General features: G+C 37.4%; 1 long non-coding RNA gene, 1 other non-coding gene and 1 pseudogene across 3 annotated transcripts in view; 1 reads left to right on the top strand and 2 right to left on the bottom strand.

Annotated features, from left to right (window-relative positions):
• Positions 1-6,000, bottom strand: part of LOC145499604 (uncharacterized) — a 64,177-nt gene that overhangs the window by 52,677 nt on the left and 5,500 nt on the right. The gene's annotated exons all lie outside the window — the stretch shown is intronic.
• Trnah-gug (transfer RNA histidin (anticodon GUG)) lies at positions 328-399 on the top strand. The gene has a single exon. It is a non-coding gene; the product is annotated as a tRNA-His (tRNA).
• Positions 5,725-6,000, bottom strand: part of LOC145499600 (uncharacterized) — a 3,246-nt pseudogene continuing 2,970 nt past the window's right edge. The window contains exon 5 of the transcript XR_014050962.1: positions 5,725-6,000. The product of XR_014050962.1 is annotated as an uncharacterized LOC145499600 (transcript).

The following is a 6,000-nucleotide window of genomic DNA, read 5'->3' on the forward strand; positions in this document are numbered from 1 at the left end:
GGGCGCCGGTCAATAGGACCGTGCACATGTCCCACCCTGTAATAAGTGGAATGACCAATAAAAAGTTGTTTTTTGTTCCATTTTCAGACTCCATGTCTCGATTTCCTAACCCTCAATGTCCATGGTGCAAGGAAGGATACACTTTCAAACACAGTATCAGAGACTACTTCCTGACACCCTGTTGCGACCAATTCTTTCACGGAACCTGCAAAGCCCTCCACACTGAGCGGTTGAAACCCTCCGAAAGACTCTGCCCTCATTGCAAAGCCGTGAATTTCGGACTGCCTCCCGATGACAACCCCAAAACCAAGTCCTAAAGAGGTAAGCGCTTCGATGGTCTAATGGTTAAGATGTTGAGTTGTGGCCTCAAAGACCCAGGTTCGATTCCTGGTCGGGGCATTAAAATTCTTTTTTCTTTTTTATTCCCTATAGAGACGATGAAAAAATCACGCAACAAACCATGTACATTCTCTCGTTAAACGATCTTTATTAGTGTTACAGGCATGAATAAAAATGTTTTTTTCACTCCTCTGATTCTGGTGGTGGTGTTTTTACAATTTGTTTGACAAATGCACGGTACGCCAACTCGTCTCGGTTCTCCCAACTGCTCTTCCACGCTTCCCATCCATCCTCAAATCCCTCCGGCAACTTCTCCAAACACACGGGGTCTTTAAACGAGATGGACTGGTCAGCAAGCATCTTCTCAGACAGCATTTTTCTGAACCTCATCACCTCATCCGCCAGCTTCGTCACCTCTTTCTTCAGGAGGACATCCATAGCGTGAGAAACGGCGCATTTCATTATCTTTCCAAGAATACCGTCATGAACAGCATCCATCACCCTCGCGGCAAGTTCTTCTATCTTCTCCTCTTCAGAAACCTCCACCTTCGTCTTGCTCTCCTCTGAAGACATCTTCTAGTCGCCGATCTCAAAACAACAATACTCACTCGACACTCCCGCAAACCCTTTTATTCCCATACGAACCTCGATTTCATGCACGTGACAACCTCGATTTCAGGGATTGGCTATCGCCTTATTTGGACATGCGCATCACAGCCTCGATTTCAGGTTGTCCCATCTGCGCATGCGCCACTTTTCGTGAGTATCGCCATCTTGGATCCACAAATTTAAGAGAATGTATGGGAAAAAAGTGGTCACGTGGTATCATCCCTGCCTCCTGATTGGCTGCTGCCCCAATGAGCGTGTATCACTACTAACATTGGCACCATTGTATAATATTGTAATTTTTTATAATTAGTTACATCTAAACCCGAGGCCAGCCAAAATATTGTGTTGAATGTACCTTGTGTCAGCCTTGCAGTAGCCTTTGACTTATTACTTTTCAAGTTTGGCTGATTAGCTTTCCTGTGAGATCCAATGTTCAATCAATTGAGTAGTCCACGTTCAAACAACACCAAGTTAAGTTTAGATTAAAGTTGTGTTCTCTATACTTGTCTTCTTTATTTTAGTATATTGATCTGAACTCTGCCCTTGTGAGATGACTTTAAGAATTCCTAGGAATTCCTAGGAAAAAATTCCTAGAATTCCTAGGAATCTAAGGTGTGAATTTTCACGGTAATTCGGACTCGGAATTCCTAGGAATTCCAAGGAATTCAAAGTTTACATAGAGCTGACTTGGAATTCCTAGGAATTCCAAGGAATTCCTAGGAATTCCAACTGAAATATACTCACCTTGAAAATTCCTTAAAATTCCCAAAAATTCCTAGGAATTTCTGAGAATAACTTGGAATTTGTAGGATTTTTTGAGAATAGGTTGGAATTTTTGGGAAAATCTGAGAAAAACTGGGAATTTTGTATCATTTGTAGGCCAGACAAAATTTTGATGATAAATGCCTAGCATTAAAATAACAAATAAAGTCACTGATATCACATCAAACAGGTTTTAAATGAATGGTTTATTACATTGGCTCTCATGAATTTAAACATAAGAATAATCATCCTGTTTCTTTTTCATTACATCAAGAATCAAAAGTAAAACTGAAAACAGATATGAAGGTCAAACTTTTACATGTTTGATAAAAAGAGAACTTTTTCAGATAATTTACTTTTTTAGTTTACAAATCCAACAATTTTCCATACACAAGATTTTACCTTAAATTATTGTTATTGTGTGGAACATATCTGGATTTTTATGATTGTAAGGAATCAATGATAAGAACAAAAACTGAGACATTCCTTAAAATTAAAAAAAGGCTGAGTTTGGGCAAACTTAGCTGCTGTTCAGTTATTTCTGTTGATTCTGCAGCTAGCCTCTTCATCTTCATCTTTGTTGTATGACACCTAAAACAAAATTTAAAAAAATACATTACACTGCGATATATATGAGGTACTGTAAGACTAAGATCCAAATATTTATGTGCTCACAGTTTAATACATGCAGCTAATTAAGGCCTGACTGTAAGCTGGTTGAAATGTTAAAAGAGAAGACTTGATCATTGTGAAGGTGCTTGATAAATATGTTACATAAATCTTGAGCTTACAGTAGACTAAATCAAGGTTTTCCTTCTTCTATAAGTGTATCAACAACTCTCGAATTGGAGGATATATATCACGGTTTTTAGCCAAATTTAGACATTGGAAATATTAAAGACACTTAAAACATTAAAGGAACATTGAAATAATAGAGTAAACGCAAAAGAATATACGGATGGACAAAATTGAAGATCAACACGGATTGCCATACAGTCAGGCTGAAACACACAGGAGACATCAAACTCATGCAGACTGTGGCTGCCTCGTTGGAGTTTTTGTCAAGAACTTTGACTGGGATCAGCGAGAACTGCTATATTTGTTTCGTTTGAACAAGTGTGGCGAGAGAAACGACTTGTTATTCGCAAATCAAATTGTTTAGGCATGCCCTCTGGGCAACCTAAATTGTTTCAACCTTGCTTTAGCCAGAATTCATTTCATGCCATGACTGAGTGACCCACTCGTGTATGATTCGTGATGACAAAGTTCATTCAAAAGCTTTTGTCTAAATAAAAGAAGTTACTTTGTATAATATAGGGTTACTTGAATTTGATTACTCACCAAATAATTTTGTATACAGCTAATCTGCCCTTTGAATTTTTCCCTGTTGAAACATCCACAGTAAGACTTTGAAGACTTTTAGCTCCAAATCTTCGCCAAGAATAACATGTTTCTCATTAATGACACTCACGCTGTTTTCTTCTAGTCACAGGACCGGAGAAAAAACCATTTTGATATAATTTTGGAAGTGAAATCGACTAATACGCACGAGCGATCAACCGTTAATGCTAAATTCAAAGATGGGCGCCAAAAGAGAATGACTAACGCGATCTTTGTCACGCTCAGTCACGAGGATAGTCACGTGAAAATTCGCGTGCTGTGATTGGTTCAGTTGATCAGTTGAGGAGAGAATGGGAACTGGAGAAGAAGGAGAGAGACTGGCAACAAGGTTGCCAGACCAGTCGCTTTCGATAGTAACTCTGCTTCCCTTTCCACGCTGTGTTGGTGGTCTTTTGAAAGACGGGTCTTGCTTCAAAAGGAAAAAAATACACAAACTTTTTACGAAGAAATCGAGGAAACTGGAATGTACTTTAACTAGTTGATCTGTTCCCGACGGTTGTCAAGATAACAAAGGATCGTGAGGCACTTAAGTCAAGTTCACTGCAAAGGTAAGGAATCCAATTTTATAGGGATTTTCTGTTATGATAAGCTATAATTCTAAATAAATCAAACTAAGCAATGCATTGTGTGCTCTTTAAAAACCCCAAAAGCCGAAATTCACCTAAAAGGTTTCAGATCGACCTGAGAAAACGAGATAAATTCTGCAAAATAAGCTTAAAGCTTGTTGTAAGTCCACCAAATCTATTTTGAGAGCCCACGTGTTTCAACACCCAGTCAGCACAATGCAGCAAGTAGAAATTTGCAATGCTTATCATTTTTTCCTTTGAATTATTTATAAGGATTAACATTATATGAGATCTATAGTCTTTTCACTACATCAAGATGTAGGTTTTTTTTATTTGTCATTTATTTATGTCAGTTATTTATTTGTTTCCCACTGAATCATAATCTTTTTTATTCTTTTGATTTTGTTGTGTCATGAATTAAAGTGACCGTGAGGACAAGGAAATACAAGAAACATATTGATGATCCCACTATACCCATACCAAAATCTACAAGATTTGACCACATAAATTGCTTAAAGCAGTCTTCCCAGGCCAGTTGATGTCATCTCCCTCTCCTGCATCACTTTTTCCTGGAGATCATTTCCAGCACCATGAACAGAACACCTCAGAGTTTTCGGCTCGCCTGAGTGAGATGGCTGTTGACAGAAATGTTGTGGATGACTTTGATGGACTATGGAGTCAACCTTTATGCAAGAATTGAAGCTTCACAGAAGCATTTGATGAAATTGAGTTGCCTATACACTGTACCTGAAAAGACTACAGAAATACCAATTGATGTAATACACACAACAACTCAGATTTGTCCACAGACAGTGATTCAGATAATGATGTTGAAGTTTCTAGTTCTGACTCCTCTGAAGAAATTGAGAACTCTGACACTGACGGCCATTCACTGGACTCCCCTGATGAAAGTGAAACTAATTGTTCACAAGAAAAGAACATTTTCTGCCAAAGAATATGCCTGTATGGCTATTCTGGCCTTAATTTCAAGACATTGTATGACAATGAGAGGCTGCTAAAGATATCCTTGTTTCAATGAAACTACGGGTAATTTGTCCAGAGAATGTCACAGTACAGTTTTGCAAATTTACAGCAAGTGTGTGGAAACTGTGAGCTTTTCATTTCTGACATCTGTGAGAGATGTCTTCCTCTTTTTCCTAAAGTCATAAAGGATCAAGTCAAAAATTGTTCAACAGTGGGCTGTGATGGGTATGTGTGTGAATCTACAATTATATTAAATATATACATGCATATATATACTTTTGGTTTTATTGAAATTGTAAATAATATATATACATTTAGGCTGACAGGAATTTTTTGCCTAATCTATTTATCAGATCTGAGAGCATCCATTTTTCTATCAGTTAAACTCTGGGTGTTTGATTTAAGGGTCCATACGGGCACATATACACTAACAAATCAGGTTGGATCTAAAAAGCAATGTTATGAGTGCTATAGTTTTATGTTGAGTTGTCAGACTTAAACTGGAATTAATGTAGTAACATTTGTTTGGAAATAATTACCTTGGAGCTTGACAACAATAAAAAGGTATGGAACTCCAGGGAAATGATCCTGTTGATTTTTACTAATTCACAGAAACTGATTCATGCACTGAGTTCATCTTTAATTTTGACATTTTGGGAAATTTATAGAAATTTCAAACACAATATTTCATGTGTTTTAGCTGTTCCCAAAAATTCCCAGTCATACTTTTCACTATTCCCAAATATTCCCAGAAATTCCAAGGTCTTGGATTAAGCATAATTTGCATGGCTTGGAATAACTTGGAATTCCTAGGAATTCCCAATAATTCCCAGTCATACTTCCACTATTCCCAAATATTCCCAGAAATTCCAAGGTCTTGGATAAAGCATAATTTGCATGTCTTGGAATAACTTAGAATTCCTAGGAATTCCCAGACTACTGGGAATTTATTTCGCAGGGGGTGTTCCATGTTATTGGTTTCTTTGCTGTTTAATTCTTGTTTGTAAAGTTACTGTTGTTGCTGTTACTGGATGAAATATTTTCATAGAAATTAGCCATTTTGTTGGACAGATAGCATCTCCTTTATTCTGTTTTAGTGTTGTTGTTCATGCTATACAGCCTGTAAATGAAAATATGCAGTTTCATTTTTTCCTATGTTACAGTTCAAATAAAGATAAATTTGGTCAAACTTGGAGTGAAAATTTGCTTTTTAAGTACAGATATGCATCATTGCATTCATCTGGCCTTATGGTCTCAAAGTCTGGAATGATTCTTTGACATTCAGCTCTCACTTCTGGGGTAAGAAAATCATCAGACACGTGAAGAACTCCAGACTCGG

Source organism: Orbicella franksi, chromosome 10, assembly GCF_964199315.1.
Source record: "Orbicella franksi chromosome 10, jaOrbFran1.1, whole genome shotgun sequence".
NCBI lineage: Eukaryota > Metazoa > Cnidaria > Anthozoa > Scleractinia > Merulinidae > Orbicella > Orbicella franksi.